Source organism: Papaver somniferum, chromosome 4, assembly GCF_003573695.1.
Source record: "Papaver somniferum cultivar HN1 chromosome 4, ASM357369v1, whole genome shotgun sequence".
Classification (NCBI taxonomy): domain Eukaryota; kingdom Viridiplantae; phylum Streptophyta; class Magnoliopsida; order Ranunculales; family Papaveraceae; genus Papaver; species Papaver somniferum.
Window position 1 is genome coordinate 47,919,679 of NC_039361.1, and position 13,935 is coordinate 47,933,613.

The window sequence follows — 13,935 nt, forward strand, 5'->3', positions numbered from 1 at the left end:
AGTCGTATGATGTTGTGACAGTTTGTAATTTTAGAGAAAGAATCTGGTCCGAAACCATGACTTTCCAACTCCCATTCGGCGAGATGACTATGACTCCGGATGATGCAAAGGAAATCACCGGTCTTGCTTTGGATAACCACTGTCTTGGATGGAGAAAAGATCAAGCGGAAGAAGAGTTTGAGATCGGTTATGGAGCCCCGCCCAGAGCTAAAAGGGGATTTAAACAACCGGGTGAACATCGTGAAACAGTTAATATGTCAAGGAAGATTAACCTGGTTCGTCTGAGGGAGCAGTTTGAGGATTCTGACCGTAAGACCAAGAATGGAGAGATCGTAATGGACGTAGAAAGAGCTAAACATACGTCTATAGCTTACTTGTTGCACGCTCTTGGGACCGTCTTTTTTCCCGATTTCTCAGGAAATAAGGTAAATGCTTGTTATTTGCAGTGGTTGAAGACTCTCAATCTCGATCCGGAAACAAACGAGGATCCAAGGTACTCGTGGGGCACCGCCCTCCTTGCTAGTGTGATGGAGAATCTTTGCAAAGATTATAGGTGGAACATAACACAAATTACGGGATGTGTTGCTCTTATCCAGGTATATTTTTGTGTTTTGTAAACAAATGTTGGTTTATTTTACTTTTGTGTTAATTGATTAATTTTTTGTTCCGTAGTCATGGGTTTGCGACCATTTCAAATCCTTGAGGCCTACTCGGGATACAAAATGGCCTCTAGAGAAACCTACAGGAAGAAGATACTCCTTTGGAGGGACCCAACACAAGGATAAAGAGAATGAAATGGTCGAAATGAGGAGAACATTGGATGCTTTGACGATTAATGATGTGGTGTTTGATCCATATTTGAAACTTGATGAGGATGGAGATGAGGAAGTTGGTGATAGAGTATTTTCTAATGTGATGACCTATACGGGACCTTTGTTTCATTCAACCGGGTTCGTCATTTTGGATCCTCGTAGAACGCTCCGCCAAATTGGTATTGTCCAGAAAATTGTACCTTAATAATATCGTTTTCCACTGAGCGTAGCCAACTCCATGTTTAAGGAAAAAGATGTCAAATTGAACTATGCAACAGAAATAGCTCTGTCGGTCGAAGATTGGAATGCTCGTTCCCAACAAGCAAACCAAATGAGTAGAAGAGGGCTTAAAGCTGCTCATGGGACATCCGAAGCGGATGCGAATTACATGGAATGGTATCTAGAGTGGGCTCATCTTTATGTGGAAAACTTGGATCCCGAGGCACGGATATATTTGAAGAAGGCGGCGACAGAGAGTTCAAAATCAGCGGAAGAGATAAATGAACAAAATGAATGGGGGAAGATGGTGGTACTCGCTTTTTAGTATTTTACTTCATGAATATTTTGTTATCTAAGCCTTTGACATTTTATTGTATTCGTTCTTTGGTTAAGGATTGAGATGGATGGATATTTATAACTTTGCATTTAAGAATTAATGTTAGTCTTTCAATGTGTTTAATCTAAGAAAAATGAGGAAAAAAACAACATCATTGTTTTTTCAGGCATTTTCGGCTAGGTCGTTGCTTCACAAAACCTATCCGAAAATGCCTATAAATGTTGAAAAATAAACTTTCATAACCGTAAAATTAAAAATGGTTAGAAACTGCCAGCCATAAATTGCACCACGGTTAGGAAACCCGTCCGAGTCCTGTTCATGGTTGGGAAAAACCTAGCCGTTGTTTGGTATAAATTCCCTGAACCACAATGAGTCATGTTTACGGCTAGATATCCAATCCGTGTTGATATCACGGTTAGGTCTTATATCCGTAAATATATTTACGTCTTGGTCAACCTAGATACTTCCTAGCCGTTATGCGGGAAACGGTTCAGAAACCCATCCGTGACAATTTACGGTTGGGACATTCCTAGCCGTATAGTACTTTAGTAAACCAAAAAAAAAAGGACTCCTAGAAACAGCTACATATCCAAGCCGTAATTTTAAGCACGGACAAGAATCTCAGCTGTTTTTATGGATAAAAGTAAAAATCAGGATTACGGCGGGAATCCTAACCGTAACTCTGACAGACCACCAACTCTGCAGGTCATACAGAATTACGGCTTGGTATGCCTAACATTTCCCAGCCGTAATGCTCTATAATTTCACTTGTACCACTTCAAATCGGCTAGTTTTTTGAATTTTGAAAAATAGATCCGTTTGAAGACTGATCTATAGAAGGTTCTAGCTGTTCAACCACTTATTTAAACTTGAAATAACTCCACCTCCATATAACCACCCATTCCAATACAAAATCACACCTTCTACATCAATAATCTCCACCAAAACTCCTACAAACTCAGTGCAATGTACTCAAAGGATAAACCCAACTTCACTTTGGAAGAAGACTTATCTCTTTGCAAAAATTTTGTACTATGCTATCCAAAGAAGGGAGAAGAATGAAAGAAACGTGGTTTACCAAGTCAATCGTATTGGAGTAATATTTTTGAGAAAATTTTGTAGTGAAACAGGTAACACTAATAACCGCGATGGAGTTGAATTGTATCTTCGATTTTCAGACATAAGCAAAAAAAAGTGGAAGAATATATGGCTTTACGTCGTATGTGCAACCAACTTCGACTTAGAGGTGAGACTGATAGAGAAGTTGCAGCTCAAGCTAAGAAGGAATGAAGAAAATGGAAAGGTTATGATTTCAACTTGGAAGCTCAATTCGCCATCATCAAAGACTTCTTAATATATCGAAAGGGATGTTATTAAAACCAACTTTGTAACGGGGATCTATTAAGTATGTAATAGATTTTATTGTGGTTAATTAGTGAAAGTATTACTAATTTTCAATCGTAGTATGTATTCATGTTAAAAATCAAATTTCTCAGCTTACATATTCAATTACGGACGGGAATTATATGAATTCCCATCCGTGAAACAGACTCAGGAGGTTCTTGGTTGAATAATGGCTAGAAGTTCTTAACTTCCCATCCGTTTTCACTGTTTACGGCTGGGAATTCCTCATATCCAAACCGTAATTACTTAATTACGGCTGGTTCGACACAATTTCCTGGCCGTAACAGCAGAAAATTCAAGTTTTTTTTTCCAGATTTTCGACGGATTTGAACTGATAAAATTGATGTTGGGAGTTGATTATAAGATTATCTTGAGTTTTGTGAGAAAGGATTTCGTCATTTGTCTTAAAAATTTGTCAAAAAAATTTCACCAAAATCACAATTTTCCTTCTTCAAAACTCAAAAAATCAAGCTTAGATTTCAATTCACTAAGACTGATTAGTTAGCTTAATCAATTTAATTAGCACTAATCAAATTAAGGGTAGATTAGACATTAGAAAAAATATAGATAAGGTGTCATATAGGTTGTTATTTCATGATCCCAAAAAGCCTCCAAAAACCCATCCTTTTTAAGCCCAATAATAGGATTCTAAAATTATATGGCATTATTGGGAAAGAACAGAACTAGGCACTCCAATTTGTAATTCATGACGGTCTTCTGACAAGGTTCATCCGATACATACTAAAAGCATGGCTCACCAGTCCACCCACCTCTAGTACCTTAAAAACCAATTGTATGCAAGCTATTTTCTATGTCAAAGAAACTCTGTATTTTCGAAGCATCACATCATTTCGACAGACAGAGAATCAATTTATCAAATAAGTTAAAAGATCTCAGAATTGTGATCAGACGAGTGCTTAGCTGGTTAATCCATTATTAGTAAATGGTAGAAATTTGTTTATTATTGAGTAATTACAACATACACCAAAACGGCAATATATAGTTGAACTTGAACAGACCCCCCAGTAATTACTTCTTCTTTAAAAGAAGCACCATTTCTTCTTCATTGTTAAGCAGAAAGCCAGAAACCCATTTCTTTAATCTTCATCACAGTGAGTGAAACCAGTCTTTTCTTTTTCTTTTCTTTTCACTGAAACAACTCTTGTAACAAAAACACAGCAATGGCATCGAACACAAATTCCAGAAAAATAACCCTGAAGATTTCATCCACTTCTTCTTCTCCAAAACTGCCACCAACACCATCACAGTCACCACCACCTTCTGGTGTTCCTATGAAATTCCCACTAACCCATATGTTTCATTTTCTAAATCCTGAGCTTAAACTCGCCTATGATCAGGTTTTCACACAACTTCCTCAGTCACCACACTTGAACCCACTTCAAAATTTCAGAAGTGAGAAAATCAAAGAAGCACTCAAGCTAGGATGTGACTTAGCTTCTTGTTCCTGGTTCAAAAACTTCGTAACCTGAATGATCCATCTAAGTTTCTGAGTGAGGTAGCTAGTTTGACTGAAGAGATTAAGCAACTTGAAGAAATGGGTTACGATTTAACTAAAGTAAAACAGAGATTCAATCTGCTGAAAAAAAGAGCTGAAAGAGAAAAGGGTTTGAAAGATAGAACTAAGAAGTTGAAAGAAGAAAAGCAACAGAAAGTTGAAAAACTTGAAGAAAATAAGTTTCTTTTGGTGGAGTTAGCAAATGAGTCTCTGAAGGTAGAAAGGGAAGTAAAGATGGGTACATCAGAGATTAAAAATATTGATAATCAGCAGAGGAAGACTATGGATGAAACGGAGATGAATTTGAATGAGTTTATAAAGTTGTCTAATAGGCCATGGTAAAGATGATTCAGGTTCAGGAAGAGTCAGAGTATTGTGATGATGATGAAGATGAATCTACTAACAAACTACTGAGTTTAGAGATTTTAGTTGTCTGGTTAAGTAGGGTTTTAGTTGTCTAATGAAACTGCATTTTGTAGTCAGTGGTACTATAGTACTACCAGCATATCTTAATGTGATGATCGATCATGAATGAAAATCTGTGTAGCTTAATCTGCTTTCTTTTTCATTACATTTTTCTTTTTTCTTACTTGAACCCTGATTTCCGAATCAATCAGACAACTAAACTCTCTAAAACTCAGTATTGGTTGAAACCACCGGAAAAGGTTGAAAATGTTGCCGGAGAAGATGAAGAGAAGACTGAAAAGTATAGGTTTGACTGCACAGGTGGCACAAAATGCGTAGAGAAGAACGAAGTTTGTCCTCCAGTGTAGATGTGTCCTGATGTTACTAGCTACATAACGAGCAGTTGAATACACTTTGACCAAGCCCAAAAATATCACCGATTTGGTGTTTAGTACTACTAGCTGCAGAATTTTGTACTAGTCACCGTGAAGTTGCTGCTGTGCTGAACATGCTTTAGGTTGCTTTGAATGAAAAATGTGAACTTTGAATCCAGCACTGCAAAATGAAAAATCCATGCTGCAAAACAATGTGAACTTGAAAATGTTGCAGAAATCACATTCTTTGAAATTCATGTCTAACTGCATTGCAAAATAAAAAATCCATGCAGCCCACAAACAATTGAAATATCTGGAACAGAAGTTTGAGTACATTAAAAACCATACTTCAAATGATAAAAGCATGAATTATGAAGTAAGTGCATATGCAACAGTTTTCTTGTAGACGTAACACCTAGAAACAGCTATATGAGCACCAAGCCCAAAAATACATATACCTGCTAATAACCAGTAGTAATAATCAAGGTGAGCCTTATTAAGATTGTCCGCCAACCATTCATCTCCATTTGCAAAACTCACAAATTGCACAATTGAGATAATAAGGCTGCTTAAAAAATTCCCAACACCCATAACACTTAGATAAACTGCAGCTCCCATACTTTTCATCTCATCAGGCATTTGATCGTAAAAGAATTCTTGTAAGCCAACAATAGTAAACACATCTGCAACTCCAGATATTACTTATTGAGGCAGTAACCAACAAACACTCATAGGAACTGTTATATTGGGTTGATCTATGAGACCATATTGCGCAGCAACTTCAACTCGTTTTGCCTCTACTAAAGCTGCTATCGCCATTGAAAGTGCTGCAAAAAAAAAAAAAACCAATCCCGATTCTTTGAAGCATTGTTATTCCAGATTGTATTCCAGTCCAGTTTCTTGCTATTGGAACTAGAATTCGATTGTATATCACGACTGTGGAAATTATCGTCAAACTGGTTATCACTTGAAGTGAAGCTGAGGGTATGTGGAAGTTATGAACCACCGTTCTGTCCATTGTACTTCCTTGCTTAATGAAATATGTATCTTCTTGTGCATCGACTACGGCGAAAGACTAGCAACTCAACCACACAGGGACTAAACGAATTAGGAGCTTCACTTCTTCTACTTGGGTAACAGAGTAAAGCCTCCAGTCATTTTTCATGTCACTTGATGTATCCATCTTGTCCTTGATTGCAGCTTTGTCCAGACACCTGAAGGATTTTGAGACAAACAATCATCAACTGGCTAGATTCTCATATGTTCATACACTCATATTCGGGTATCAGTCTCATGAATCTACTCAGTTGACCCAATATATACACTAAACAGGAAGCTATGCGCTACCAGCCCTACAGTGTACATCCAGGCTGACAAGAAGCCATTGAGCACATTAGAAATAGTATATCCCATGTGCAAGCCCTTTGTTCCTCCTGGACATATTGAAGTCAATGAGAAGGGGTCTGGACAAGGTGTGTTGTGTGCCTCTCTTGTTCACCCGAAGGGTGATCATCAACTGAAACACTAGAGTTTAGTAATACACTTACTTGAGTTGTTTAGTGGGAGCAAGGATCCTCCGTCCCTCGGATGCTGAACCAGCATCATCTGGGTTTTCTTCCTCATACAATGGAACCCCATCCTTTGAGACACAGAGACAGCGTTTACGGTATGCTGCAACAAATACTTGTACAATTCGAACAAATGGACTTCCTTTAGGAACATGACTACGATAGAATCGTGAACCTAACCAAAAAACAACTAGTGCAAATACCATTGCAAGTGCGGGTAGACCAAAACCAATCATCCAACCTATGTTTTCTTGAATGTAAAACACAACCAACATACCAACCATAGTTCCACTACAAATTCCAAAGTACCACCAATTAAAGAATGAACTTTTTGCTTTCTTTTCCTCTGGAATACTTTCGTCGAATTGTTCTGCGCCAAATGTTTGTACACATGGTTTATGTCCACCCTCTCCTATTGCGACAAGATACAGCGAGAAGAAGAACACCCAATATTGAAATTTTAGTGGAATCAAAGTAGATACAGAAAGCGTTAACATAACTAGTCCCTACATTTAGAAAAACCCCAAATCAAAATCTCAAGCAAATGTCTCAAGAATGCAATTGTAACTAACTTCGACTGAAACATAGTTCTACATTTAAAATTGACTCAGAAAACAGAAACATAGAAGGTCGAAGGTATAACCCACCATGATATAAATGATAGAAGAGATGAGTATTGCATCGAATCGGCCTAAGTAGGAATCAGCAATGATAGCTCCTAACAGTGGAAGCAGAGTAGCTACACCTGACCAAACGTTGACGTTCTGGGCAGCTTTCGCCGTGGGCTCGCCCAGTACATCAGTGAGATAAGTAATGAGGTTTCCTGATGTTCCAGCAAATGCAAATCTCTCTGCAACTTCAACACCTAACTCATGCCACACAACCATTGGAATTCTTAAAGTCTGAAGTAAAATATACATAGTTGGAATTTGAACAGTGATCAGAAAGATGGGGGTGGATGAGCTTATTACCGATGATATAAATCGATGATTTCTTCAAACCTACGCCTTGAACATCGTCTTCGTCATCAACATGAATATTATTATCCGTCAAGAGTGGGTATTCTGTACAATCCTCCATTTATGTACAGACTGTTTGGATGATGGAAAAGTCAATGAAAATGGGAGAACTTGTTTTTATCGAGTTCTTTTCTTTTTTTATTTCAGCTGCATATTTTTTTTGAAAAGAAGTTTCCTTATTTTAATATTAAACGTGAACTTTTCTGGAGTACGGGTCCCATAGAATCATTTAATATTAAACATGAACTTTTCATTTGCTCCCGGATGTTTGTCGAAATGTTGTTGTTGACTTGTTGTTATTTTGTGATTGTAGTCGTTTCTTTGCCACTTAGTTTGCCAGTCCATCAGTCGCTTGGCTTGGTTTGCTTTCCTATATACGCGTGTGATCACGTATTGTTGAATTTGATTGAGATGGCTACGAATCTTGTGTAGCATAGATTGAATGATGCATGGTGTTTCTGAAGCTTGCTGCACAATGAGAGCCTACAGCGTTGTCGAGTCTATTTTAAATTGTATATTGTGCCATTCCTTTGAATCCGTCATTTTAGTAGCCAAGAGAAAAGCCCAAGTTTCCTCACCAGGGCCGTTGTGTTACCAATTGACGTAGCCATTGCCATGATAACTGATTCCTGTGAGTCTCTGCATATCCAGCTTGCTCCTACTGCCTCCGGTCTACATTGGTTGTCGTTTTTGCTAGCTTCTATCTGTATTAATTTTATTCTAGTTTGGTGTTGGTGTGTTCCATTTAACCCAGATGGTTGTAGTGTTTCTTCTTGGATGTTGTCCGGTTTCCGGTTGGTTGTGGATATGATGTTTTATAGCCCATTTGTATTCTTGACCAAGCAGCAAAGCTATATGGAAAGTTTGTTGTGGTGTTTGGATGATATTGTTGTACACCTTAGCATTTCTTATTAACCATATATTCCATATCATGAGACAACACAATGTGAAGTCTTTTTTGATATGCATTCAACTTCATGAATTCTTCAAAATTTGTTGGTGGCTGCAGTGTCGGTGTTGCTGTGGCTCCTCCTCTCTGCTTCTGGTGATGCGGTATCGCCCTAGTCCATGTGGCTGACCAACGATGGTTGGTAGTGGGTGTGGTGGTAGAACAATGCCATTATAGGTATTGTGTTGTTTTGCATCATTATTGGGATGTTTACACCAGAGCTCCCATGCTTTTGGCCATGGGGCATTCAAAAAGACAATGTTGGACTGACTCCGGTTGTAGATTACATATAGGACATCTGTTGGTGCTCATTATGTGCCTATAATGTAAAGCTGCAAACGTAGGTAGTCCATTATAGCTAACTTTTCAGAGGAAAAGAGTTTTTGAGGGCACTCCGCTTTCCAAATATATTTGTATTTTTGTTCTGTGTGACTGGTACTAGTTGGTTGTTGCGGATTGGTTGTTGGTGGTTGTGGCTGTATTAGCACTTCAAATCCACTCTTGACTGTATATTTTCCTTTTTTTAGTGTGTGACCAAATTGGTTTCTCTGGGGTTGGAGGATTTGGGATATACATGGCTTCGATTGAGTTGCTGATATTCAGTGGAAACTGCTGATCCAACAATTTGGTATTCCAATTAAATGTGTATGGTTCAATTAATGTACTAACCATATTGTTGCCTGCGACTCCCATAGCTAACGTATTTGAATGCATGTGAATCCATTTCTCATTAATTGTAGTTGACTTTCCATCTCCTATTTGGATTGCATAATTTGCATGCGCAAAGGGAGCAATTTTAGTTAGATTTTTCCACGCTGGACTTGTTGAAGTCTGAGGTCGTGGTATTCTTCTTAAAATCGACTCATGTTGCATGTACTTGGATCTATACATGTTGTTGCAGAGTGTATCTGGTTTAGCATGTATGTGCCATACCCTTTTACCCAACAACGCAAAATTATGCTTCCTGGTGTTCCTTATTCCGAGTCCTCCTTGTTTTATTGGAAGATTGAGTTTCTCCTTGCCAATCGTATGTAATTTCCTGGTTGCCTTATCATGACCCCAGAAGAAGTTTCGTGCAATTTTGTCTATTTTGTGGTGGACATGTGCAGGTACCAATTGAGTTTGCATGATGTGGTTAGATGTTGGCAGGAGTCTTGAGTTTATGAGAATCCATCTGCCTGCTTGGTTGAGACACTTTGCCATCCATCCTTTGTCCTTTCTTTCCAATCTTTGTAGTAGTTGAGCAAAAATTGGTGAAGAGTTTCTCCCCTGCTTGAATTCCACACCTAAATATTTAGGTGGGCTGTGTGTTGTGTTGGTATGTTGAAACATGCTGACAGCCAATCCTTGGTATTCTGTTCTGTATTTGGATGGAGAATGATGACTGATTTCTGTAAATTGATTGCTTGTCCGGCTGAAGTAGAATAGTTGTGTAATATTCTGTTGAGATTATCACTAGTCTTCTGATCAGCTGAACAAGTGATGAGTAAGTCATCTGCATACATCAGGTGAAGTATAGGTGGAGTTTTTGTTGAAATACTCAAACCTTTCAGCTTTCCTTCTTTTTCCAGTAGAGCCAGATTAGTAGACAGAATTTCAGCACACATAATGAATATGTATGGAGACAAGGGGTTCCCTTGTCTGAAGCCTCTCATTAGCTTGATGTGACCCTGTGGAGATCCATTGATATTGATGGAGTATATCACTGAAGTTATGCACAACATTATATATTCCACAAACTTAGCTGGGAAACCCAAGGTGATTAAGGTTTGTTTCACGAAACCCAAGTCTAGACTATCATATTCTTTCTTGATATCTAGTTTCATGACAATTTTTGGTTTTTTAGTTGGTGGTGTCGATCGAATGTGGTGGAAAATCTCAGTGGCAATTGCTATGTTATCATGGATTGCTCTATTTGGTACAAAAGCACTTTGGTAAGGACTAATCATGAATTGTAGTATTGGTATTAATCTATCCACTAACAATTTGGATATAATTTTGTATACTACATTACAGAGTCCAATTGGCCTAAAATCATTTGGATTGTTTGGGTTTCCTGATTTTGGGATAAGGGTGATGTTGGTGTGGTTGAAAGGTGTTGCTAGTTCCACTTTCTAAAAAAAAAAAATTGGTCACCAGGTTGATGATTTGGGTATTTGTTGTGTTCCAAAAAACCTTAAAGAACTTACTTGTGTATCCATCTGGTCCTGACGCTTTATCTGATCCAATACTGTGCAGAGCTTTGTGTATTTACTCATTGGTTGGTGGTTTCATCAGATAAGTGCAGTGATACTGTGAGATTCTTGGGGAAATGTTGGTGAATAGTTGCATATCTATCACCGTGGACTATATATTGTTGTTCAAAATGTTGCACCATCATTGTCACAATTTGTCTTTGGTTGTACACCCATCTGTTGTTGGGGTCTTGTAGTTGGTGAATGTGGTTGACTATGTGGTTAATGGTCGTGTTGGTGTGGAAAAACCTAGTGTTGAGATCTCCATTTTTCAACCATTCTATTCGGGCTCTTTACTTCCCATTATTCAACATGACAGTGGAGTAGCATTAAATGCGTGTTTCGTGTCTCTCTTTCATGTTGGAGCCAGAATTTTAATTCACCACCAGTTGTTGTTACACATTTTCATTGTGCCAGTTGGATTTGGAATTCTGCTTCCTTTAGTAGTTCAGGTAGGTGACCAAAGGTTCGCTTGTGCCATTGTTGAATAGCTATGGTTGTTTCTTTCATCTTTGCTAACAGAATTTGTCATGCATCTTCTACATTTTCATGAGAATTCTGTTGTTGCCATGCTGCTGTGACAATATCTTTCATTTGTGGGTGTAGAAACCACAAAGGTTCTATACGAAAGTTTTTAGTGTGCCTTCTTGCCGAAGCTATCTCTTGCAGCAAATGTGGAGCGTGATCTGAACCAATTCTCGGTAGATGTATGATCAATGCATGTGGATGATCATCCAACCATTGTTGAGTTGTTAGACCTATATCTAGTCTCTCCATGATAAAGTTTCCATCAATTTAGTTATTGGTCCAAGTGTATGCATCATCCTGAACGCCTAAATCAATAAGGCCATGAGTATTGATGAAATTGTTGAAAATTCTCACCTGGCTATTTGTCACAGGTCTTCCGCCTTTCTTCTCATAGTTGTGTGTTCTGATCTTACTTGTTCTATCGTATTATCTTCTCTAAGATTTGCTCGAGATTTATCTCCGATAGGTAAGATATAAAAAGTAATCACAAATCTCTTCGTCTCATTCTTTTTGATTCCACAATAACTTGTTCTACTACCATATAGTTAAGTTATTGTGAGGTGATTGATATATCTAGGCCGTTCTTTGGGAATATAAGAGCGGATTATCAATTGGTTCCTGTTCACCTTGGTTTATCCAAAGACGACACAAACTTTGTAGGTACTTCTGTGGGAGACATATTTATCTATCAGAATAGACTTTTCTGTGGGAGACAAATTTGTTTATAAAGTCATCGACTTTGTTTCGTAGAAACTCTTAGTTGTGAGTGAGATCAAAAGTGTTCATGTTTTTATCCCAACCTCAAGCACTAGCGGTCAAGTAGTATGGCTAGAGGCATTACGATGTTTTTATAGTTACTTGGTCTACTCACGAAGAACACTAGGAATCGATGGACATGTATTTTTATGTAGGCTGATTGAAATAATTGGCGGATGTGGATGTTTTTATAAACTGATTGTGCTAGACTTTTATCAAGAATATAATCATTTTTTTTCTTGCCATAATCAGCGGATATCTACATTCTTATGAGACGAGTATGGGGTGTTCTTGAAGAATATCAAATTAATATGGACCACACTAAGTTTCAGTTTGAAAATGCAGATTGAGTATTGGATTACACACGTTTTCATAATGCGTATGATATCATATGCATTATGAGATTAAGTATGATCAAATAATCGTTTTAAAAATACGTATGTTTTGAAGTTGAGTATAATCCCATAATCCATCTGAGAATGCGTATGAAAATTGGGTATGATCGATACTCGGTTTAAAAAGGCGTATGAAATCATTCACATTCAGATTGAGTATTATTTCATTTTTCTTTAAATCATAGCAAGAATCTGCACATATAGAGGTTTAAATTAGCATATTCCAAACCGAGGTTCTTCATTTTGAATCGAAAATCAGAATCGACGATTTTAGAGGTTCATATTGGCATATTATAACCTAAAAATCTACAAAAAAGTTGGGCAATTTCGTTCATCAGAATCAAGTCAATATAAATGTCCACATTGGGTTATTTTTGGCTGATGTTTTTCAACCACAAAGAACATCAAAAACAAATTGGCTAATGTTTATGTGCATATCAGAAACCCAGAACTCAAAACTCCTAAAAAAATTCAATTTCGAACGTATGAATTAATCAAAATCTTAGTTAAGAGGTTGATAGGAATGTACCTTTGAGGTAATCTAGTAGTTTATCTATTTACGGAAGTCTCACATCCTCCATTTAGGTAGTCACCAAACTTTGGTAGGCCTCAAATTAGTGGAGTTATTAAAACACACATTTCCACCAAACTAACGGCAAATAACTTATTATCTATTCTATTTATTCATAAAAGTTTATTAGCTCTCCAAAACCCCTAAAGTATAGGTGACTATAGAAATCGGTTTTGTATATGGGGATCAGTTCTACCATGACTTCCAACATAGGTACTGATCGGTTCTACCTTATTTCTTCAATGAAAAATCAGACCACAAACCTTATTGATTTCTTTCAATTACGAAACAAGTTCGTAAGGATACTTCCTTAAACTCATGCAGTCAGCCATAGGTTTTCTAGGCATGAAATCAATCCTAAATTCATTAAACAATCTACTAAATAAATTACAAAGATTATGTTTATGTCTTAATTACGAAGTTCAATAGATAAGCGTTATACTTCGTCATTCAATATACCAATATTGTAAAACAACTTGTATATCATTCCTTGACACTTTGATCATAATAAAATGATCAAGTCTCTAATATTATAGTTTTATGTATAAAAATTTGCACGTTATATTTCCAACCTAAACCAATGGAAAGCAACGTAATAAAAGTGCAAACATAACCCAACTCCCTGATTAAAAATGAATAGAGTCATCATGCTTCAATAATTGGAACATGAGGACTGTTACTTGAAAAAATCGCACCAACATTACCATTTGCCGCTATCATGGCCTATTAGATAACCATGGCGACTTTTCAAGAACATCATCACTGTCGCCATATGGTTATATAACTTGAACGTGCCGAACTTTTATTAAAATTTGGGGTTTACCTTGTGTCGTCAAGGTACAAAATAA

The 13,935-nt window shown here is 37.4% G+C and overlaps 1 pseudogene; it reads right to left on the minus strand.

The window, feature by feature from the left end:
- Positions 1–5,359: 5,359 nt before the first annotated feature.
- Positions 5,360–7,745, minus strand: LOC113273843 (annotated as a pseudogene).
- Positions 7,746–13,935: the final 6,190 nt, after the last annotated feature.